The following is a 25,900-nucleotide window of genomic DNA, read 5'->3' as shown; positions in this document are numbered from 1 at the left end:
GAATAGCAGGGGTCTGAGTCACTCATGGGAGAGCGGAGCTGATACCTTGACACCTGCTCATCACACAAGAGCATGTACACAGGTGGGGTCGGTAGGAGGAAGATCAGTTCCTTACAGAGAAGTGACTGCCTAAGATGCAAATGGTGACTGCCTAAGATGCCAGCGTGGCCAGCCACACTCACTGCTTAATAGGGTTGTTGCTAAAATGAAATAATGTGTGTGAGGCATTTAATACACTGTTTGGCATATAGTAAAATTCTAACGAATGTTATTTTTATTATTCCTATTTTACAGCTGTTGAAGAGTGAGGATTATAAAAGTTTTTTTTTTAATTCTCACAGATCAGAAAGTTGGTAAGTTGCAAAGCCAGAATTTCACCCCTAGAACTTTTTGACTCAAAAGGCGATGCTCTTACCCATCTTTCTGATGACGTGGTTTTTAAGTGACCTGTATAAGTCAGATTTCTCCAGAGAAACAGAACCACTAGGAGATAAATCTTAGAGAGAGAGATATGAAGATAAAAATAGGGGTATATGTATGAAAGGCATAGCTGTAGATAGATTTATTTTAAGGGATAGGCTCACAAATTGTGGGGGGGTGGCAAGTCCAAAATCTGTAGAGCAGGATGGCACCCCAGAAATTCCAGTAAAAGTTGATGGTGCAGCCTTGAGGCTGAAGACAGTCTGGAGACAGAATTCTTTTCTCTTCGAGGGACCTCTGTCTTTGATCTCAAGACCTTCAACTGACTGGCTGAGGGCCACTCACATTATAAGGGTAATCTGCTTTACTCAGAGTCTACTGACATCTAAAAATACCTTCACAGAAACATCTAGATTGCTATTTGACCCAGCAACTGGGCACCATAGCCTAGCCATGTCAACACATAAAAATTAATTGTCACATGAGACAACAGATGCAGAAGTGATGTGCACAAAGCACCAAGTGCTAGAAAAAAAGAAAATATGGTATTATTACTAAACGATAGGCCTAGGACTACCAGCATACTTTGCCTTGCTTTTCAATTCCTTTTATGTTTTTGTCCACATTGGACGGAAAGGCTGAGGGAGGTGGTTAGTCTATTATAAACACGGACTCTAGAAAACCTGAGAAAGAGAATAAAGAGGTCACTGAAATTTTTACAGGCAAAACACAATTTCTGCCAATGCATAAATGTTTATAAAGTGTTGCAAGATTACTCTACATGTCTTTAATTGCCATTCACCCCTGAGGGTGAACAGCTCCTTAAATCACACAAAAAAAGTGAGTGTCCAAATTTCTATCATGATTCACCATCATTACGTTTATTTTAACGTATGCTATTAAAGTTAAATTTGTGAATTTTCCTCCTCCACAATCTTTCAAAACTTCTGTTGGTGACAGGACAAAAGAACTAATTGAATTAGCACCATGCAATGAGGGATGCCTAAGCTTCACAATTCCTATATTATTTTCCTGGAATTTGAAACTTTTGAAGGTTTACTCAAACCAAGAAACAAAATATTGATTGTACAAGAAGTCCCAAGAGTCTACTGACATCTAAAAATACCTTCACAGAAACATCTAGATTGCTATTTGACCCAGTAAGTGGGCACCATAGCCTAGCCACGTGAAAAAAAACTTTCATAATCCTCACTCTTCAATGAGCTGACAAAGAAACTCATATTATGTCTGAAAGAATAGAAAGTGTTTGAGAGTGGTTTACTGCAGAGTAGGGCTTAACTGTTCATCCTAATACTCCAAAAGCAGAAGAAAATTTGCTTTCTTAATTGTTGCAAAAGGTGCCATTAAAAAAAAAAAAAAATTATCACGGAGCTTAGGGCATTGGTGAAGTAGAAATAGCAACTGGCTTTCAGAGATACAAGACATGAAGTTGCCTCCGGCAGCCTAATAATTTGAAAGCCCTTTAAGCCACTAGTCTTAAAATAGATTTAACTATGTGTTTGGAGAAGATTCGGAGCTCTGCCTAAAGAAAAGAGGTCACTGGAGCGTCCTGGCCAATTTAGTTCTGACCCTCTAACTTGCATCCTCATTCAGATGAAAAACAGAAGCCCTGAACTGAACTAGACTCCCTTTCTTAAAAGGCAGCTTAGTTAAACACAATTTGTTACCCCAGTTTTCTCATTTAAACAGTCCCCCAAAATAGCTTAACAAAAATCCTGTTCAATCACACACATTATTTTCCTGACAAGAGCTCAGCTAGATGCTATTTTCTCCATCTAATTCTCTCCCCAAAGCTGTTTCAGCAACGTATATTAGTCAGGGTTTGATCAGAGAAGCAGAACCACTAGGAGATTTATATAATAAGAGATTTATTATAGGTATTTGGTCTTAGACGATTGTGGGCTAAAGAATCTATTGAGCTATGGCTTCTGCAGCTGGGAAAGTCAGCTGGGGCTGGCAGTTGGGCATGGAAGAATGTGAAATGGAAGAAGCAAACTCTAAAGGAACCCTGCAGGGCTGGGCTGGAACCCATGAGAATGGATGAGAATCTGCATGGGACTCTCACTGCCTCTGAGCCTTTCACTTAGGTGATGAGAGTGAAATGAAGGAGTGGCCCGCTTTGTCACAGAGCTAAACCTATACCTGACCCATGAGTCAGAAAAACTGAAAGAGGGTTGGAGTTCTACATGCCCACAGGTAAGCCAGCAAAGAAAAGACAACGTGCATTAGAGGCAACAGCACTTCATGGCCTGGCTGGCACTGACCTCTTGGAAATAAAAGGAATATAACTGCTGTTTCACTTTCCCCTTTTCACAACTTTTGTGGTTCACCCATCCTGGCGCTATATATGGAAGGGAATTCTGGGACCATCAGTTCCAGCTTAGCAAAACTGATATACTATGAATCCACCACATACCCTTATAAATTGGTACCCCAGGAAAATTTCTGGCTGGCCCATCTACAGATTCAGCTGTCAGTTAAAAAGAAGTTTTGCGACATCAGGATGTAAGAGAGAGAGAGACATAAGAGAATATTAACACTGGAACGACCTCAGAGTCAGCCCATCCCGAATTTTACAAATGAGTGAAAATGAAATCCAAGAAAGTGTGGAAACTTGTCTCAGGTCTCATAATTGCCCAGAGGTAGTACAAGAAAGCCGTTTGCCTGCCTGCTAAATCATTATCTGTAAATCCAGAGAGATATATGAAGAAGTAGAAATTTCCAGATAAGCCTACCCCTGGTCAGACACACTCAGGGTCCTTGAAGCTGCATTTAGGAACATGTGAACATGTCATAAACATGTGTCCTCAATATTCTCATTAAAAAATATTCTCAGTAGCAATATTCTCAGTATAGAAATTAAAATTGTTTTTTAAATTTATTTCTCAATTATTTTAATTTGTGGTGCCCCTATGTAAAAAGGTAGCCTAAATACAGTTAAGGTTTAGGTCATATTAAATTTTATATTCTAAATCTTAGCCCTAAAAAAGAGGTATTTTGTGTAACATTAGGAACATAGTTCTTGGATTCATACAGCCCAAACTTCAAATATGAGCTCAATCACTTGTGAGCAGTTTGGCCGGCAGCAGGTTCCCTAAACTTTCAGAAATTATCTCCTTTTTTTAAAAGTAGAAATTAAAGTGTTTTAGGACTAAGTGAGATAATTCATATATAACGTTTACTACAATGACTCAGGAATAGAAAGGGCATCAATATAAGAGCTATTAATTATTACCATTATTATTGTTGTTATAAATGAGACCATTAGTAAGAGTGTTACAGTATATCACATCCATAATTAGTTACTATTAATTAGTATTATTGATAGTAATTAATCACTAAGAGTACATTATACCTAAAGCACTGAATGTGATGCAAAATAATTTTTATGTTTCTTCCTGAAAAGAACAATTTATGTGATTCCTTCAATAGATCATATTAATGAAACTAGGGTTTAATTATAAAAATACCCTGATTTTATCACCATATGCCTTAGAGTCTATTAGATCTGTTAGCATGAGCATTGTTAGACAAATGTCAAGCCTAGGCTTTAGGATGAGAAATAGGAATTGTGTGAAATTCCATGTATATCTTTGCCAACATCCTACCTCTAGCCATTTATCTTCTTTCCATTGTTTAGATTGCTCTTTGAAATTAAGAAATGCTCATCAAAACATAAGTCTGCTGATCCAGTAGACTCTCTTCAACTGATCTTGGCTACAGGTCAAGGTGCTGTCTGCATAGCCTTTTAACATGGGAACAATTTATTGTGAAGCTCCTGGGCCCCATCATTGATAGTCAGCACCTATGTCACTATGTAAAGAAAAGTGCACTGATGTTTATTTAGAAAACATTTCATCCAGGGCTCTACAAATGGGCTGTTTCACAAAGGTTTCCAAGCTTATTTGATGTCCTCATCTAGTACCATGCAGGTTGTTGACAAATATGAGATCAGTTGAATTCAACTTCTGATCATTTATCCCTCCCAGAGTTCCACTGCTATTTTCACCTATTTTTCCTATTTTCTATTCACAATACTTACTTTAGCTCTCACTTCAATGTGTATCAGCCTACTGACTTGAAATACCAAAGACTTATTTATCTTCTGTGTTATATGTCCATTACAAGTGACAGAGGTTTCAGCTCAAGCTCATTTTAGTCATCCAGGGTCCCAGGTTGATGGAATGGGCACCATCTTTAACATTGCCAGTTGCTGTGCCAGAGGAAAAAGAGAGCTCTACAGTGTCCTGCACCAGCTATAAATGCTTGACTTGAAAGTGGTGTGAAATAGCTGAAGTAGCTTCATCTAAGAAGTCATCAGCCAGAATGGTCACATGGCCCCATCCAACCAGGATAGGGTTTGAAAGTACAACTTTAACCAGAAGAGAATAAACCAGAAATACCTGAGGCAGTGCCCTAATGACTAACACATAGAATTTCTCAGATTTGAAACAGCAATTTTTTTTTTGAAAAATTGCAACCTTGAGAAGGTTATTTACTTATTTTCTGCAAAAAACATTCAGTGGTAAGTCACAGGACATAATCATTCTATGAAAGGATTGAAAAATCAGATAAGTGTGTAGCATATTGATTATAAACCTCAGATGCAAGCAAATTTCAGTCTAGGAGGTTCTCTAATAGAAAATTGCCACCGCACCCTAGAAATCACACTCACATGGAGAGTTACATATTCACTCTCTCCCCACCCCGCACCCCAATCAAGAACAAAGTAAAGACAACCTGGAGGAACAGGCCTAACCAAGAGGTCTGTGAAGAATAAGACCTTCGGTTGTCAACAAACTGCCTCCATGATGATGCTTCTTAATTTGCAACAGAAATTTGACCAATTCACTTAATTTAAGTATAAGAATTCTAATATTTGGTCTTGGAGCATACATGTTATGTGAATGATACCAGGTTAAGTCTGCACTAACAGTATCTACTAGCCATACATGTGGCTATTTAAACTTAAATATAAAATTAAATTAGTGTTCCTTAGTCACACTAGCTACATTTTGAGTGCCCAAAAGGCACATGAATTTAGTGGCTACTGTATTGGAACAGCACAGAAAGCAAACATTCCCATCCAGGCAGAAATTTGTATTGGATAGCTCTGGTCTTTCACCTTTGCCTGTAGAAATAGTTTCATGTTTGCCATTTCCTAAAGCCATACTTTCAGAAGAACTAAGCTGATTTGTAACATCTTAAAGAACTAAATAGGAAGTCATATCTACAATAACCTAGGCTTAGAACACAAATAGCTTGGCTGGTTTTGGTCTCATTGGTTTGCTATGCCTTGTACCTTAGTTGCAGAAGGTACCTACAACAGTGATTCCAATTCAAAGCCTCCAAGCTAGAAAAGGAAAGCAAGACATCAGAAATCAGATCGAACTTAATCTTATTTCTACTACTCCTCTATTTCATAGATCCAGGCTAAAATTTTGATGTGAGTTTATATTTTTATGGAAAACTATTATAAAAAGTCTAGGTCAATAGTCATAATTGGTGTATAATAACTTGTTTGGATTTGTTGTAACTCATTCAAATGTTTCCATGAAATTAAGAATATTTTATGCCAGTCAATAAAAATAAAGAAGTGGATAAACTAGGTTGTGAAGACAAAGAAGAGATAATGGAAGAAGAACCCATTCTGGTCTTTCTCAAGTGTGATATTCACATAATCTTTGCATTGATCCTAAAGATGGATATGACTGGTGACCAAAGTAATGGTCAAGGTCTCTGAAAACATGACTTGGGCAGCAGAACAAAATTCAGTGTTTATTGCTTTGTTTGTGGAATGGAATACGTATATGTTGCCTTTTTTTTAAAAAAAAAAAAAAAAAAAAGATGTATATTATTGCAGCCCAACTCCTTACTGGTGAGCCCCTTTATAATGTCTCAGCTTCAGTTTAGTCATATTCTTCTTCCAATTTCTGCAAAGGCTGTCACATCAGAAAAGAAAGATTATTTTTTACCACCTTGCCTAAATTTGCGAAGATCCAGTAAGCGGACTGGGGATCTAATTATAAATGGCTTAAATCCTTTATCTGATTTGAACAGACAGAGTCTCAGCAACAGTAAAAATCAAAACGTTTTCTGGGCAAGTCTTATTAAACTGTGGTATATTTTAGATTAAAATGTATTCATTCTCTGAAACTACACATATACTCAAAAGACTTGCCTTTCTTATTTGCAACTGGGAGAAAGAAATAGGAGAATTGTAATCTATAAACTGATGTATACTTTACATTTTTTAGCCCAATTCCTCAAATTGTAACTTTAAGAAGAACTTTAAGAAATAGTTGGGGGTGCTCCCAAGATGGTCAAATAGGAACAGCTCCAGCCTCCAGCTCCCAACGTGAGCGACACAGAAAATGGGTTATTTCTGCATTTTCAACTGACGTACCGAGTTCATCTCACTGGGGCATGATGGACAGTTGGCGCTGGTCCGTGGGTGCAGCCCGACCAGCCAACACTGAAGCAGGATGAGGCATCGACTCACCTGGGAAGTGCAAGGGGGAAGGGAATTCCTTTTCCTAGACAAAGGAAATTGAGACACACAACACCTGGAAAATCGGATAACTCCCACCCTAATACTGCGCTTTACCAAGGGTCTTAGCAAACGGCACACCAGGATTTTATATCCTACACCTGGCCCAGAGGGTCCCACACCCACAGAGCCTCCCTCATTGCTAGCACAGCAGTCTGAGATCTAACTGCAAAGCAGCAGCAAGGCTGGGGAAGGAGTGCCGCCATTGCTGAGGCTTGAGTGGATAAACAAAGCCATCGGGAAGCTCGAACTGGGTGGAGCCCACCACAGCTCAAGGAGGTCGGCCTGCCTCTATAGACTCCTCCTCTGGGGACAGGCCATAGCTAAACAAAAAGCAGCAGAAACCTCTGCAGATGTAAATGCCCCTGTCTGATAGCTTTGAAGAGAGCAGTGGATCTCCCAGCATGGAGGCTGAGATCTGAGAACAGACAGACTGCCTGCTCAAGTGGGTCCCTGACCCCTGAGTAGCCTAAGTGGGAGACATCCCCCACTAGGTGCAGACCAACACCTCACACCTCACACGGCGGGGTACACCCCTGAGACAAAGCTTCCAGAGCAAGAATCAGACAGCAACACTCACTGTGCAGCAATATTCTATCTTCTGCAGCCTCGGCTGCTGATACCCAGGCAAACAGGGTCTAGAGTGGACCTCAAGCAAACTCCAACAGACCTGAAGCTGAGGGTCCTGACTGTTAGAAGGAAAACTAACAAACAGAAAGGACACCCACACCAAAACCCCATCAGTACGTCACCATCATTGAAGATCAAAGGCAGATAAAACCACAAAGATGGGGGAAAAGCAGGGCAGAAAAGCTGGAAATTCAAAAAATTCATCAGTGAAGGAGAAATAAAATCCTTTACAGATAAGCAAATGCATAGAGATTTTGTCACCACCAGGCCTGCCCTACAAGAGATCCTGAAGGAAGCACTAAACATGGAAAGGAGCAACAGGTACCAGCCATTGCAAAAACATGTCAAAATGTAAAGTCCATCGACGCTAGGAAGAAACTGCATCAACTAGCGAGCAAAATAACCAGCTAATATCATAATGACAGGATCAAGTTCACACATAACAATATTAACTTTAAATGTAAATGGACTAAATGGTCCAATTAAAAAACACAGACTGGCAAATTGGATAAAGAGTCAAGACCCATCAGTTTGCTGTATTCAGGAGACCCATCTCACATGCAGAGACACACATAGGCTCAAAATAAAGCGATGGAGGAAGATCTACCAAGAAAATGGAAAACAAAAAACAGCAGGGTTTGCAATCCTAGTCTCTGATAAAACAGATTTTAAACCATGAAAGATCAAAAGAGACAAAGAAGGCCATTACGTAATGGTAAAGGGATCAATTCAACAGGAAGAGCTAACTATCAGAAATATATATACACCCAATATAGGAGCACCCAGATTAATAAAGCATGTCTTTAGAGACTTAGACTCCCATACAATAATAATGGGAGATTTTAACACCCCACTGTCAACATTAGACAGATCAACGAGACAGAAAGTTAACAAGGATATCCAGGAATTGAACTCAACTCTGCACCAAGCGGACCTAATAGACATCTACAGAACTCTCCACCCCAAAGCAACAGAATATACATTCTTCTCAGCACCACATCACACTTATTCCAAAATTGACCACATAGTTGGAAGTAAAGCACTCCTCAGCAAATGTAAAGGAACAGAAATTATAACAAACTGTCTCTCAGACCACAGTGCAATCAAACTAGAACTCAGGACTAAGAAACTCAATCAAAACCGCTCAACTACATGGAAACTGAACAACCTCCTCCTGAATGACTACTGGGTACAGAACGAAATGAAGGCAGAAATAAAGATGTTCTTTGAAACCAATGAGAACAAAGATACAACATACCAGAATCTCTGGGACACATTTAAAGCAGTGTGTAGAGGGAAATTTATAGCACTAAATGCCCACAAGAGAAAGCAGGAAAGATCTAAAATTGACACCCTAACATCACAATTAAAAGAACTAGAGAAGCAAGAGCAAACACATTCAAAACCTAGCAGAAGGCAAGAAATAACTAAGATCAGAGCAGAACTGAAGGAGATAGTGACACAAAAAACCCTCCAAAAAATCAATAAATCCAGGAGCTGGTTTTTTGAAAAGATCAACAAAATTGATAGACCGCTAGCAGGACTAATAAAGAAGAAAAGAGAGAAGAATCAAATAGACGCAATAAAAAATGATAAAGGGGATATCACCACCGACCCCATAGCAATACAAACTACCATCAGAGAATACTATAAACACCTCTACACAAATAAACTAGAAAACCTAGAAGAAATGGATAATTTCCTGGACACTTACACTCTCCCAAGACTAAACCAGGAAGAAGTTGAATCCCTGAATAGACCAATAGCAGGCTCTGAAATTGAGGCAATAATTAATAGCCTACCAACCAAAAAAAGTCCAGAACCAGACAGATTCACAGCCGAATTCTACCAGAGGTACAAGGAGGAGTTGGTACCATTCCTTCTGAAACTATTCCAATCAATAGACAAAGAGGGAATCCTCCCTAACTCATTTTATGAGGCCAACATCATCCTGATACCAAAGCCTGGCAGAGACACAACACAAAAAGAGAATTTTAGACCAATATACCAGATGAACATCAATGCAAAAATCCTCAATAAAATACTGGCAAACCAAATCCAGCAGTACATCAAAAAGCTTATCCACCATGATCAAGTGGGCTTCATCCCTGGGATGCAAGGCTGGTTCAACATACACAAATCAATAAACGTAATCCAGCATATAAACAGAACCAAAGACAAAACAAACACCACATGATTACCTCAATAGATGCAGAAAAGGCCTTTAACAAAATTCAACAGCCCTTCATGCTAAAAACTCTCAATAAATTTGGTATTGATGGAATGTATCCCAAAATAATAAGAGCTATTTATGACAAACCCACAGCCAATATCATACTGAATGGGCAAAAACTGGAAACATTCCCTTTTTGAAAACTGGCACAAGACAGGGATGTCCTCTTTCACCACTCCTATTCAACATAGTGTTGGAAGTTCTGGCTAGGGCAATCAGGTAAGAGAAAGAAATAAAGGGTATTCAGCTAGGAAAAGAAGAAGTCAAATTGTCCCTGTTTGCAGATGACATGATTGTATATTTAGAAAACCCTATTATCTCAGCCTAAAATCTCCTTAAGCTGATAAGCAACTTCAGCAAAGTCTCAGGATGCAAAATCAATGTGCAAAAATCACAAGCATTCTTATACACAAGTAACAGACAAACAGAGAGCCAAATCATGAATAAGCTCCCATTCACAATAGCTTCAAAGAGAATAAAATACCTAGGAATCTGACTTACAAGGGATGTAAAGGACCTCTTCAAGGAGAACTACAAACCACTGCTCAGTGAAATAAAAGAGGACACAAACAAATAGAAGAACATACCATGCTCATGGATAGGAAGAATCAATATCATGAAAATGGCCATACTGCCCAAGGCAATTTATAGATTCAATGCCATCCCCATCAAGATACCAATGAGTTTCTTCACAGAATTGGAAAAAACTGCTTTAAAGTTCATATGGAACCAAAAAAGACCCTGCATTGCCAAGACAATCCTAAGCTAAAAGAACAAAGCTGGAGGCATCACGCTACCTGACTTCAAACTATACTACAAGGCTACAGTAGCCAAAACAGCATGGTACTGGTACCAAAACAGAGATATAGACCAATGGAACAGAACAGAGCCCTCAGAAATAATACCACACATCTACAGCCATCTGATCTTTGACAAACCTGACAAAAACAAGAAATGGGGAAAGGATTCCCTATTTAATAAATGATGCTGGGAAAATTGGCTAGCCATAAGTAGAAAGCTGAAACTGGATCCTTTCCTTACTCCTTATATGAAAATTAACTCAAGATGGACTAGAGACTTAAATGTTAGACCTAAAACCATAAAAACCCTAGAGGAAAACCTAGGTAATACCATTCAGGACATAGGCATGGGCAAGGACTTCATGTCTAAAACACCAAAAGCAATGGCAACAGAAGCCAAAATTGACAAATGGGATCTAATTAAACTAAAGAGCTTCTGCACAGCAAAAGAAACTACCATCGGAGTGAAGAGGCAACCTACAGAATGGGAGAACATTTTTGCAATCTACTCATCTGACAAAGGGCTAATATCCAGAACCTACAAAGAACTCAATCAAATTTATAAGAAAAAAACAAACAACCCCATCAAAAAGTGGGCAAAGGATATGAACAGACACTTCTCAAAAGAAGACATTCATACAGCCAAAAGACACATGAAAAAATGCTCATCATCACTTGCCATCAGAGAAATGCAAATCAAAACCACAATGAGATACCATCTCACACCAGTTAGAATGGCAATCATTAAAAAATCAGGAAACAACAGGGGCTGGAGAGGATGTGGAGAAATAGGAACACTTTTACACTTTGGTGGGACTGTAAACTAGTTCAACCATTGTGGAAAACAGTGTGACGATTCCTCAAAGATCTAGAACTAGAAATACCATTTGACCCAGCCATCCCATTACTGGGGATAGACCCAAAAGATTATAAGTTATGCTGCTATAAAGACACTTGCACTTGTATGTTTATTGTGGCACTATTCACAATAGCAAAGACTTGGAATCAACCCAAATGTCCATCAGTGACAGACTGGATTAAGAAAATGTGACACATATACACCATGGAATACTATACAGCCATAAAAACGGATGAGTTCATGTCCTCTGTAGAGACATGGATGCAACTGGAAACCATCATTCTCAGCAAACTATCACAAGAACAGAAAACCAAATACCGTGTGTTCTCACTCATAGGTGGGAATTGAACAATGAGATCACTTGGACACAGGAAGGGGAACATCACACACTGGGTCCTATTGTGGAGAGGGGTTGGGGGGAAGGATAGCATTAGGAGATATACCTAATGTAAATGACGAGTTAATAGGTGCAGCACACCAACATGGCACATGTATACATATGTAACAAACCTGCACGTTGTGCACATGTACCCTAGAACTTAAAGTATAATAAATAAATAAATAAATAAATAAATAAATAAATAAGAAATAGTTATACAGCATGAAATATGCAAGTATGAGTATGTATTGTGAAAAATTTTCCATTGAATGTAAACTTTAGTTGTCAGGGATTAATGGTATAAAACTTTGCATTGTGCCAGCATCTACAGTGACCAGAATTGAGTCTATTTCTATAGGATAGAAGCTCTAACATGATGGTCAGAAGTTCAGCCTTAGAGTCAGACTAGGATTACAATATCAGCAATGCTACTTTCTAACTGTCACTTTGGAAAAGTTATTTTATCTCTCCACGTTTGTTTTGTGACTTGTAAATGCAGAAAGTAATATCTCAGACTGGTTGTAAGGATTAGTAGTAATAAATTCATAACATCTGGCATATGGCATGGAGCCAATGGATGTTAGCCGCTGTTGTCACTCATGTTGCTGTCACCCTTGTCCACAAGCAAGCCAGCACTACAATGCTATTCACAATAACAATCATGAAATCAGCCTAACTGTCCATCAACATTTGTAGTAACAAATGAATTGGATAAATAATTGTAGTATATATACCATGGAATACTATTCAGCCATAAAAAAGAACTAAATCATATCTTTTACAGCAACATGGAGGCCATGATCCTAAGTGAATTAATGCAGAAACAGAAAACCAAAAACTACATGTTCTCACATATAAGTGGGAGTTAAACAATAAACATGGGTACTCATGGACATAGAGATGGAAACATTAGACACTGGGAACATCAAAAGGTGGGGAGGGATGGAGAGGAAAGGGTTGAAAAACTACCCATTGGGTGCTAGTTTCACTATTTGGGTGATGAGTTCAATAGAAGTCTGAATCCCAGCATTACACAATATAACCATGTAACAAACCTGCACATGTGACCCTGTATCTTTTTTTTTTTTTTAAAGTTTTGGACTACATGTGCAGGATGTGCAGGTTTGTTACATAGGTAAACATGTGCCATGGTGGTTTTCTGCACCTATCAACCCATCACCTAGGTATTAAGCCCAGCATGCAACAGCTCTTTTTCCTAATGCTCTCCCCCCACCACCCTCCCCAGACAGGCCCCAGTAAGTGTTGTTCCCCTCCTTGTGTCCATGTGCTCTCATTGTTCAGCTCCCACTTATAAGTGAGAACATGTGGTGTTTGGTTTGCCATTCCTGCATTAGTTTGTTGAGGATGATGGCTTCCAGCTTTATCCATGTCCCTGCAAAGGCTGTGATATCATTCCTTTTTATAGCTACATAGGATTCCATGGTTTATATGTACCATATTTTCTTTATCCATTCTATCATTGATGGGCACTTAGGTTGATTCGGCGCCTTTGCTATTGTGAATAGTGCTGCAATGAACATACACATGGATGTATCTTTATAATAGAATGATTTATATTCCTTTGGGTATATACCCAGTAATGAGAGTGCTGGGTCAAATGGTTTTTCTGGTTCTAAATCTTTGCACAATCACCACGCTGTCTTCCACAATGGTTGAACTAATTTACACTCCCACCAACTGTGTAAAAGCATTCTTATTTCTCTGCAACCTCACCAGCATCTGTTGTTTCTTGACTTTTTAATAATTGTCATTCTGACTGGCATGAGATGGTATCTCATTGTGATTTTGATTTGCATTTCTCCAATGATCAGTGATGTTGAGCTATTTTTCATATGTTTGTTGATTGCATGTATGTCTTTTTTTGAGATGTGTCTGTTCATATCCTTTGCCCATCTAGGCAATACCATTCAGGATATAGGCATGGGCAAAGACTATGATGAAATCACCAAAAGCAATTGCAACGAAAGCAAAAATTGACAAATGGGATCTAATTAAACTAAAGAACCTCTTCACGGCAAACAAAACTGTCACCAGAGTGAACAGACAAGCTACAGAATGAGAGAAAATTGTTGCAATCTATCCATCTGACAAAGGTCTAATATCCAGAATCTACAAGGAACTTAAGCAAATTTACAAGAAAAAAACAAACAATCCTGTATCTTAAAAAAAGTAGTGCCACAATGATATAAATATGGCCATAGAAGACACGATGGCGTCATCAGCCTTGGAAAGTCAAAGAACTTCTGTGTAATCATTAGGGATGTATTTTAAGCATTAGAGTAATAAACGCCTCCTTGTACGATGAATTTAATGCAGATTACAGTTACGTGAAATACTACCCCAACCCTCATTTCGGCCACATAGGAACTGCTTTCCCTTTGAGAGAGAGGCTGTTGTGGTGGAAGTTTCTTGTTTTTTGTTATTCATAGTTGTGTTGGTTTTGGTGTTCATTCTTTGTCTTTTTTAATGCCCTGGGTTTGAAGTCTAGAAACCTAGTTTTGAATTCCAGCTCTGTCATTGACCACTTGTGTGACCTTAGTTGCTAAATCTCTTACCTTGCCAAATCTCAATTTCCTCATCTGTAAAATTGGGGGCCATTTTGAACATGAAGGAACTTGAGCTTTTGAAAGTGCTTCGTAAACTATGATGCTAGTTACAATGTGGATTAAGGAAAAGCCACCAGAAAGATGTTACTACAATAAAACTGTGTTACCAAAGAAGGGCACAGGTGCCCTGGGGCTTCACTGTCTTATCACATTTGCCTGCTCTCACTTTATTTATTTACTTATTCACTCACTCACAAATATCTATTGAATGCCTACTGTATGCCAGATGCAGCTGTGGAAGTTAGAAATGCAGCAGTGAAGAAAGCAGATGAAGTCCTTCTCTTCCTGAAACACACACACTGGGTGAGGAGACAATTACAAGGTAAACGAATACATGCTGTAATCCCAGGCAGTGGTAAATGCAATGAGAACAAGTGAAGTGGCTAAATTAGCTTATTAGTTTGTTTTTGCGTTGCTATAAAGAAATACCTGAGGCTGGGTAATTTATTTTTCAGAGAGGCTTATTGGGCTCATGGTTCTGCAGGCTGTACAGGAAGCATGGTGCCAGCATCTGCTTCTGGTGAAGGTCCCAGGAAGCTTCCAATCATGGTGCAAGGTGAAGGGGGAGCCAGCATGTCACATGAGAGAGGTGAGAGAGGAAATAAAAGAGAGGGAGCAAGAGAGAGAGAGGCAGAGGTGCCAGGCTCTTTTTAAACAACTAGGTCTCGCATCAACTCAGAGAGAGAACTCACTCATTACCATGGGGATGGTGTCAAGCCATTCTTGAGGTATCTACCCCATGACCAAAACAGCTCCCACTAGGCCCCACCTTCAACCCTGAGGATCACACTTCAACATGAGATTCGGAGGGGACAAATATCCAAATTATGTCAGCAGCCTTAGGAATAGTTTGGGCAGAGTCTTCTCTGAAGAGGTGACATTTAAGCAGAGACTTATATGAAGTGAGAGAAAGGGCCACGTGACTGTCTCAGGAAGAACATTCCTGGCAGAGAAGACACCAGTATAAACACATTGAGGGAGGAGCATACTTGGAATCTTGGAGGAACATCAAGGAAAACAGGGCATTTGACACCTAGTAAGCCAAGAGAAGAGCTGCAGGAGAGGGAGCCCAGAGCATTTTGTACTTGTAAATCATGGTAAAAAGTTAGGATTTTATTTGGCTATGTCAAAAGATCCAAAAAGCAGAGATCGGAGGGCTAGAAGAGGAGAAATTTGGGTAAGGGTGAGGAAGGGAGATGGAAGGAAATACAACACGGTGCACAGAGGAGGAGGCTAAATCAAAAATGGAGCCACAGCGGGCAGTCTTGGACTCCCAGATCCCTCAGAGCTTGGGGAGTGATAAGGTAGGTGCAGACAAAGGCAGTCCTTCCCTAGGCTGGCCAATGCCTTCGGCAGGAAGCATGATCAGTACTGAGATCTAGTACAACGTTTGCGGAACAACATTTGACACAAGTATAGTCAAATAAATTAGCATTCATATTTAAAGTGGCATTTGGCAGGAACGAGTTCAAATGCTGACATAAATGAAGAAGAGGCCACATGCATTCACAATAAAGAAAAATTAAGAAAGACATTGTATATCTCCAAAAAAGTGTAATAAAGCACAATGTTTTCAAGATGGTGTTTTATTATTATTGTTACATCTCTAATCCCACTTGCCCACTGCCTATCACATAGTAGGCACTGAAAGTTTTGTTGAGTGCATGAGATGGTAGGAAGGAAGGAAGAAAGGAAGGGAGGGAGGGAGGGAGGAAGGAAGGGAGGGATGGAAGAAGGAAGGAAAAAAGGAAGAAAGGAAGGAAGGAAGGAAGGAAGGAAGGAAGGAAAAAGGGAAGAAAGAAGGGGAGAAAGGGAGATAGGAAGAAAGGAAGGAATGGGTAATATATTAGTTTCCTAGATCTGCTGTAACAAATTACCAAAAACTTGGTGGCTTTAAACAACAGTTATGGAAGCTAAGAAGTTCAAAATCAAGATGTTAGTAGAATTGTTTCCCTCTAGAGGCTCTTAGACTACAGTCCATGCATCTCCTAGCTTCTGGTAGCTGCTAGAAACCCTTGAGAGTCTTGGTTTGGGGCTTCGTAACTTCAATCTCTGCCTCTGTCTTCATATGGGCTTCTCTCAGTGTCTGTGTCTTCCCTTCTTACAAGGACATGTGTCATTGGATTTAGGGTTCACCTAATGGTCATATCTGAAGATCCTTAATTATATCTGTAGATACTCCTTTACAAAATATGTTCCTACTCAACAGGTTTCAGGTGTACATGTCTCCTGAGGGGGCACCATTCAACCCACTATAGATGGTATATATATTTCATATGAAGAAAACCACTGATAGGTCAGACTTTTATATTGGGAGTAGCACCATGTTTATTCCTATAATTTTTGCTAATTGATACATAGTATAAAAATTTTATTCTATGCAAGTACATTTTCAAAGGAAGAATAATATGTTCTAAAATATTTTGGTATTCTAGTATAAGATTGCCCCAAAAATGATTAATTAGATTCGAAAGGTTTAGTTCCTAGTTTTAAAAGAAATTGAAGACATTGATTAGTATCTCTCCTCTGAAGTATTCTACCTTTTGTCTGGTCCAATTTAAAACAGTTTGAGAATGTTTATATTCTGATTGCTACATTAAAAGACATTCTATTAGTCACAGATGCATGGGAACAAGTTTGCATAGTATAAATATGTAATAGTCAATAAACATTAACTATCACAAATACATATTTACATTCTAAAACAAGATATATAACAGTCCAACAACGACTTGATAGGCAACATATATCGATATGATTCTCAGGTTGGTAGATGCGACTCATAAACAAAATTAAACATAATGCTTTCATGCATTACATGGTCTCTTCTGCAACTTCTTGACATTCTTTATATGGAATATGTACTGATGCATTAAAATAAAAACTACATGTATACACATAGTTTAACATTATAATATAGTAATATAATAATTTAGTATTAATAGTACAGTTTAATATTTCTTTTTTAAAAAAATGTTTATGTCCATAAGTTACTGGGGAACAGGTGCTGTTTGGATACATGAGTAAGTTCTTTAGTGGTAATATTTCTTTCAGACCTATTTATAATGAACGTTAAAAAGAAAAATATGGCTAGCATTGATTTCTTAAAACAGAATATCTAATAACATACTTTAGAGCAGTTTGAGAAATGTTGGTCTGGGATAATTCTGGAGCATGAACTGCCAGTTGGACAAACTTTAGGGATGTGCTTCCAATGGAACAAGACCTCCAGAGTTAGCCCTAGGGCACCAAAGACTTTAGAAATTCCACAGGGCTGTGGACTTAACGTACCCCTGGATACATCCGAAAACAGCCAAAGGCATCAAATGAGCAATTCCAACCTCTTCCCCTATTTTCTCAACAAGAAACCTTTCTCTCCAGCTGGGCAGATACATAACATGCTCATTTTCATATTGCCACACTATTTCCAACCCAACCCAAATAGAAATGTACTTACTGTCTCTTATTTCTCTCTATTCTGTTTGTTTTTATCTATGTTTTCTTTCTTTCTCTCTCTCTCTTTTTTTTCCCCCCTCAGGGTGTCACTCTGTTGCCCAGGCTGCCTCCCCAGGCTCAAGCGATGATCTCATCTCTGAGAGGCGGGAACTACAAGGTGGGCACCACCACACCCTGCTAATTTTTGTATTTTTTTATAGAGATGGGGTTTCACTCTGTTGCCCAAGCTGGTCTTGAACTCCTGAGTTCAAGCAATCCAGCCACCTCAGCCTCCTTAAGTACTGGGAATACAGGCATCAGCCACCATGCCTGGCCTTCATTTCTATTTCTATTGTGAAGCATTTCCCAGGCACACAGCCTCTACTAGACTTCTCTAGGTTTTATTATCACTGTCACTCAAATGGCAAATTTTCTACATTTCTACAATTTTCTGCTTATATTGTTTAGATTTTCATTTGTGTCACCCTTGTTCCCCCAATGAGTGTAAGCTTCTCACTTATGTAAACCATGTCTTATGTCTCTATGGCCATCCCAATTAACAGTGTTTTGCACATAGTAAGAACTAGAAATATGTGTGAAATGAATAAAAGAATTAATATACTAGTTTGTTCCTTATTAAAACATCTGGAAACATTAAACAGCACAGAAATGACATAAAAGAATTAATGAAACTCTCCAAGGATTAGTTGGTGATTAGGTATCCACCATGAAACCTACATCCATTACGCACCAATGTCTTTCAGCAATAAGTAAGTCTCCTCAAAGGAGAGTTTATGTTTAGGATCTTGTGGGTCTGAACTTATAAGATATTGGCTATGGTCTATGTAGAATTGAAAAAAGAGTGCTAATAATTTCCTATGTCAGATAAATTAAAACAATTTGGTATCCAGCTTCAACCAGTGTCCATCCGCCAAACAGATATGAGGAATTCGGGGTGGAGACAGGCTGCATTAGGAAGTCCTCCTTTTTCCTAGGACATTAGGGAACATTCACCTTTATGTAATTTCATCTTAGAAAAGATCATTTCTTAGCACCAATTGAGAGCCACATCCTAAATCAGAGAACGATAAATTTGTGGTATCTGTTTATTTCCCTCACCTTCCCGAACTATGGCAGCCATCATTAAGTGACCACAGGATGCTTTCTAATGAAATGTGGACTTTGTCTCAGAATCTATCTCAGGCCAACTCCTCAGGGCCATCACCAATCAAATAGATTTGTAAGTCTTCATTTCCATTCCTGGGTCTAAAGCACCCTCAAAGTGTTAATCTTCTCTTCCAGTTTTAATTCTTACCAAATTATGACCATTTGACCATAGCTATCTGACATTTTTGCCTCAATTCTTCTGCTTAAAGTTTACTTTTGCTGCTGTTTTTTCATCTCTCAGGTTCAAAAGGAAAATACAACTCTTTCTGATGGTAGTCTCTCTTTCAGAGTCTCAGAAGCAGTACAGCATAAACCCACTCCCTGCCAACACTTTCATCTGCAGAAATTTTCTTTTCTTCTTTAAAGGACATGATGTGTCACAGACTCGCACCAAAAGAGGATCATTAGTGAAAGGGGAAACCAAAGGGGAAAATGAGAACCAAATACCATTAAGAAAGCCCTAAAAGTTATTTTTATTCAAAATAATCCACCTTAGCATGCTCTTCATACTTAAAAGTGTTTGTCCTCTTCGATGCAGAGAGAAGGAATTACCCTAACAGGCTGCAGTCTCCCACTTGGTAACTTAGTCATTTGTTCACATGCATACGATCTTTCTTCCCCAGACCTAATATACTGAAACAAATGATTACCCTTGGAATGTAAGAGGGGCAAAGTAGTGCCAAATAAAAGTAGTACTGAAGAGGAGAGTATTTAGGAAAGTTTGTTAGTCAAAAGAGGAGGTGTGATAATCAAAGACGTCAATATACAGTTTGCAAAAGAAGAAAAACAACCAGTAAAATACAATAAATATTTTGAACTCAAGAAATGCAAATATAAACCACTATTAATTTTTTTTGTTTTGAGTATTACTTTGCCAAAGTTGAAAAATATTGACCGTACCTACCAAGCCCCAGTGTAGAGGTACCACTCTGATGTACTGCTGTTGTTGGGAGTTTCTTTAGGACATATTTCCTGAACAGCAATTTGGCGATAGATGCTATATCAGTCAAGGTTCAATCAGAACAGAAGCCATTCTAGGAAAGAAGAGGAATGATATGGAGTATTTACACTGAGGCTTACACAACAGCTTGGAGTCTAGAGGAATGTAGATTGGGAAGGCTCCTTTCAAGAAATCTAGCAGTGCAAGATTACAAGGCAGTCACCAGTTATATCTCAGCTCCCTGCAACACTGAAACAGGTGATTCTCCAGAGAGCACCTGGAGACACGGATGACCTCACTGATGGCAGTGCTGATGTGTGGAGTTCTCATGAGGATGCCCAGATGCAATTGGAAAACTTCATGGTTGAGTTGACCCACGTGTCAGCCCTAAGTTGCTGCCAGAGAATAACAGCTTTTCCTTCTCCATCTCACAGGAGTGCCTCTCATTAGTGGATTCGAAACTGAACTTTAACCCAAAGGAGTCTGGGAAACATGCTCTCTGGGCTTTAACTCCCTATGTTACATGGGAGAAGAGCATGGATGAGCAGTCTAGGTCCAGAACCTATATTAATATTTTAAATATACTTTTGACTTATTGATTTCTTCTCCAGGAATCTAAACTGAGAAATTAATGGGTGAGAGTATCTAATACATGTGGAAGGATGTTCATCAAGTGTTGTTCATAAAACAGAAACAATGGTAACTATGAATCCAGAGAAAATTAGCTAAATAAATGATACATTCCACAGAAGAATTCTTAGGTGGGAGACATTACCAATTTCTGGTTCTCTTCACCTTCCCTGAGACACACAGAAGATTATATATCCCAGGCTTCCTGAAGTTAGGTGGCACCACGTGACTACTTCTGGTCAGAGGATCAGGAACAAAGTGTTTTGGCTTTATTTTTAGACCAAGGCCATGGAACCCTCTGTGTAATGTTCCAGCACTTTTCCCCTGCTGGAGTGACTAGAATTCCCTCAGCAAGATGAGAACCATAAGATGGAAGAGGTATGGATCTGCGAGTCACCACTTAGGAACACTGGACCCACAGCCACCTGTGTAAGCAAGAAGTAATTCTTTTTTCATTAAGCCACTGAGTTGAAAGGGCTTAATTTGTTACTACAGAATAACCTTGCCTATCCTGACTACTGCGACTTATTACCCATAAAAACATTGATATTTCTGTTCATTGAAATAGAAAAATGAACACAACATATTGTTTCAAGCATATCATTTGATAAATGTTAAGCTTTCAATAAGTATTTTGAATGAAGGAATGAATGGATAAAAGCAAGTTACAAATAATAACTATAGGGCCAGGCGCGGTGGCTCAAGCCTGTAATCCCAGCACTTTGGGAGGCCGAGACGGGTGGATCACGAGGTCAGGAGATCGAGACCATCCTGGCTAACACGGTGAAACCCCGTCTCTACTAAAAAATACAAAAAACTAGCCGGGCGAGGTGGCGGGCGCCTGTAGTCCCAGCTACTTGGGAGGCTGAGGCAGGAGAATGGCGTGAACCCGGGAGGCGGAGCTTGCAGTGAGCTGAGATCCGGCCACTGCACTCCAGCCTGGGTGACACAGTAAGACTCCGTCTCAAAAAAAAAAAAAAAATAATAATAATAATAATAATAATAATAATAACTATAGTAAGATTCCATTTTCCTAAAATTGTATGATTGCACATACGGTACATTCATTAAATGCATAGAGAAAGTAAATGTAAAAATACTCACCAGAATATCAACTATGGTCATCCAAGACTGTGGGGCTTCTGATGATTTTCACTTTCTTCATATTCTTCTATATGTTGGTTAATCTTCATAAGATGCCTGTGTATTATCTAAGTAAATTAGAAAGTACACATACATTAATACCAATAATAGAACATAGTACATTCTAGCTATCATTAGTATTATTTTATTACATATAAATGGGAAATATTTTAAGCAGTTTCCCAAAACATCTAAACTCATAATTTATTGTCTATTCTTTGAAGTATAAACACTGACTTGGGTGACAGATCCAAGTGTGCTTTTAGGCTCTGCCTTCAGCAGTAGTGTGACCTTGGCAAATGTATCCCTTAAAGATTCAATTGCTGCTATTAAGACAGGCTTTTGACCCTGAATAACTGAATGTGAATTCATATTCTTCATATTCTCCCCGTTAGCAGTGGTATGATTTCAAGCAAATACTTAAATGCATTGGACCTCAGTTTCATCTTCTGTAAAGTGGAGATATATTACTTTCCTCCTAGGGATGATTAAACGAGGTGCATTGTTCATGAGTAGTAGATGTAGAAGTAAAGAACCTTAACTCTGGGACCAGACTGTCACTGTGCAAACCTGAAGCCTGCCACTGGTTAGCTGTGTGATTCTGGACAGTTCTCTTTACCTTTTGGGCCTTAATTTTCTTACCTGGAAAATGGAGGTGATAAAAAGAGTACCTCTGTGAAGGTTTTTTGCAAGAGTGCATGAGTTAATATTCACTGAATTCTTAGAAAAATTTCTGGCACTTTTAAGTATTTGTGACTAAAAATAAATAAATACTATATGTGATGTGTTTGAAAAAGTACCTGGCACATAGTAAGCATGTTCTCTTTCAATTTCAGTTATTTTACAGAAACTCAGCCTGATGGAAAGTAAGAATATCATAGAAATGATGTGTTTCTGTTAAGAAGAACTAAAATTCATAAGACGACTTCCCTGTTCTTTGAGAACATTATCTAGAAAGTGGATGCCTCATAGGAATCTTCTTTCAAATATTCCACAGTTCTGTTACAGAGGGCACCAAAGTTGGCCAGCTTGGTAATGGAGCTGTTCCTCTTTAGCCATGTTTACATTCTTAGGTCAAAATGTCATAATAAATGTATGTGGATATGAAAAGACGTTATCAGAAATACCAATTTTAAATGGTTTTTAAATTGAGATCTATAGATACCACAACTGCCTGCTACCCACCAGGACTCCTGGAGGTAGTTGAGGAACCATCAAAAGTTAGGGGGATGCTGGGTTTGAGGAGGGCTTCTTGCCACCAACTATATCCATCACAGCATCTCCAATTCTGTCTATTTTCCATATCAATAGGCCACATATACACGGTGATTTGTTGAAAATTTAATGTAATAAGACTGCTTATTAAAAGATTAAAGAATGGTACTTTCTTTTCTCCTAGATAATCTCCTATGAAAGAACAAAAAATGTATTACCCCCACACCTCAAAAGAGTGACGGGCCCTAATCCTTAGGTCTACATTCCAGGTTGCAGAGTCAAAACAGCTTGCACTGTTGCTTCCTCCATCCACCTCTTCAACAGCCAGAAGCAGGAGAACTCCCTAATGATAACTCCTAAAGAGACACTTAAAGTTCAGAGCTCTAGCATGTGATGGAACTAAGTTAAATGAACTAAAGAGGAGAAACATGGAGATATGGTGCGTCCTGATGACTAGGGAGGGAAGCTCCAAGGCTTCTGAAAGAGTCAATCCTCTGAACTTAAATAAAATAATGATGCTAGATGCCCTACACAAAATCGAATCACTCTGAGACAAGCCGGTCCTCAAAAAGCCTGGCAACGTGGGCACTTATAAGGACTTGGTGTTGAGCACAGAACCTCGGTACTTCGTGGCAGAGATGGAAAAGTGGAGCCATCTTCTCTTGATGGATCATGAAACCATGGCAGGGAGCCAGGGCCACAGGGACTATTGTGCACTAATAACTCATGCCTTCGCCAGACATAAGAGACCAAGAGGAGGCAATGAAATGAGTGGACTTCCCATTAGTATTGGCAAGGAGAGGCCTGCAGCCAGATCTGATTTGTTTAAACAAATATATAAGTATGACATCATCTGTATCCCAAGTGTCATGTAGTAAATAAAAGTGTTAGTTTCATAAGACTTTCAAAAAAATAATTTTCCTGCTTTAAAAAATGTTCGAAAAGCACTCTTATTGGAACCCACCACTCCCTCTAGCCACACTATGCTTTACCTACCCCAGGAAGGATTCCAATGAAGGAATTCTCAGTTCTCGTGGGTTCAACATCAACACACAAACAACTTGGATAAAGTCTAATGACATACTCCATGATGTACATCCCAAGCCACCACAGCGAAGAAGAGAGGAACATTCAGGAAAATGGAAAGATCAGAGTATCAGCATCCATAAGGGTATTGAATATTATCTCATAAGGGTAGCTGAGTTTCAGTAAAATTGTAGAATAGCTGCTTTCCATCCTTCATCTAACTCCCCACTAAGCCTTTTTTTATGTGCCCCTAGACTTTTCAAAATAATAAAAATATACCAGATTGCAGCTGAAAAATATGGCAAACCTAGGATTTTTACCCTCTGATTATTTCCACCCCAGGGAAGAGCTACCATGAAAGTGCTGTGTCTAGTGGCTGAAATTGAGGCCCTGTAGGATTTAAAACATTCCAAGGAAAATAAAAAGCTGATGGCACAAGTCTAGAGATTAAACTCTCATTATCACTTTTCTCTGAGAGTTCAGAAAGAAATGTGAAATAAAGTCACTGAAGCAGAGCCAAAAGCCACTCTCATTTTGGTACAAGCAACTCCAGCTGCCTTTTTTTTTCTGTGCAATTTATCATGAAAGCATGGCTTCTATTCCAGGGCATAGGGGAAGCTGGAAGTCAATTTCATCCACCTCTTTTGAAGAGTATCATGGGTGACATGGGAATTAAAACAAAAGAAAAAAAAAATCACATCCTATACCAGGAAAAATAATAGTCAGCAGCATAAAGGAGATAAGTACCACTATTATGGTCTGGAAATAATGAGGACTCCAGGCAGCCTGACAAGCTTTTCTTTCAGAAAACTCAGTGGCGTGTTTTCAGTGCCCCTCTGAATGACAAAAGCAAGGTGGACACCCCTTCTCCAGCATGGTGGGCACTAGGAGAGGTGGTCTTCCTTGACAACTTCTTCCTTTGTAATGAATTATCTCCATTTTTGATGCAACTCTAAGGGCAATGGAGAGTAGGGGGCTGGAAGTGAGAAGCTGAATTATTTTGGGAAAAATATATCAAGTTAGATACATGCATCACACATACATCAGAATGAAATCCAAATGGATTAAAGTATAAAATGTAAAAAATAAATAAGACCCAGAGATAATTGATTATTTACTGGATATCATTAGAGAAAGCCTTTATAAGCATAAAAGCAGAAAGTGCAAAGGAAAATGTTAATAGAATTTGTTATATGAAATTTAAATTTTTATATACCATGAAACATTATAAATAAAATGAATAGGCAAATAAACAACAGAGCAAATACTTGCAATATTTAAGATGGACAAAAGATAAGCATCTGTATACTTAGTTTTTTTGCTTTGTTTTGTTTTGTTTTGTTTTTTGGGGACGGAGTCTCGCACTGCTGTCCAGGCTAGAGTGCAGTGGCATGATCTCGTCTCATTGCAAGCTCCACCTCCTGGGTTCACACTGTTCTTCTGCCTCAGCCTCCCAGGTAGCTAGGACTAAAGGCGCCCGCCACCGTGCCCAGCTAATTTTTTGTATTTTTAGTAGAGACGGGGTTTCACCCCGTTAGCCAGGATGGTCTCAATCTCCTGACCTCATGATCCGACTGCCTTGGCCTACCAAAGTGCTGGGATTACAGGCATGAGCCACCGCACTCGGGCAATTAGTTCTTATAAAGCAATAAGAAAAACCCTCAGTAAAAAAATAGACAGGATACTCTACTCTCAAAAATACAAATTATCAATATGAACAAAACTTTACCTCATAAATAACCCAAGTGTGGAAATAATAAACAACATTCTCATCAAATGGCAAAGTTGCTTTTTATCCTTTTTTTTTTTTTTTTTTGAGACATAG

General features: G+C 38.9%; 1 long non-coding RNA gene across 2 annotated transcripts in view; it reads right to left on the bottom strand.

The window, feature by feature from the left end:
* Positions 1 to 25,900, bottom strand: part of LOC103887068 — a 142,983-nt gene that overhangs the window by 25,610 nt on the left and 91,473 nt on the right. For both annotated transcript variants that reach the window (XR_004185919.1, XR_002523962.2), the window contains 2 exons: positions 21,796 to 21,902; positions 20,026 to 20,155 (listed from right to left, as the gene is read on the bottom strand). This is a non-coding gene — a long non-coding RNA (uncharacterized LOC103887068). The remainder of the gene's footprint in view (positions 1 to 20,025; positions 20,156 to 21,795; positions 21,903 to 25,900) is intronic.

This window comes from Papio anubis, chromosome 8 (assembly GCF_008728515.1).
Source record: "Papio anubis isolate 15944 chromosome 8, Panubis1.0, whole genome shotgun sequence".
In the NCBI taxonomy this organism is placed as follows: Eukaryota; Metazoa; Chordata; class Mammalia; order Primates; family Cercopithecidae; genus Papio; species Papio anubis.
The sequence above is the reverse complement of the archived record's forward strand: the minus strand, read 5'-3'. Positions and strand labels throughout refer to the sequence as shown.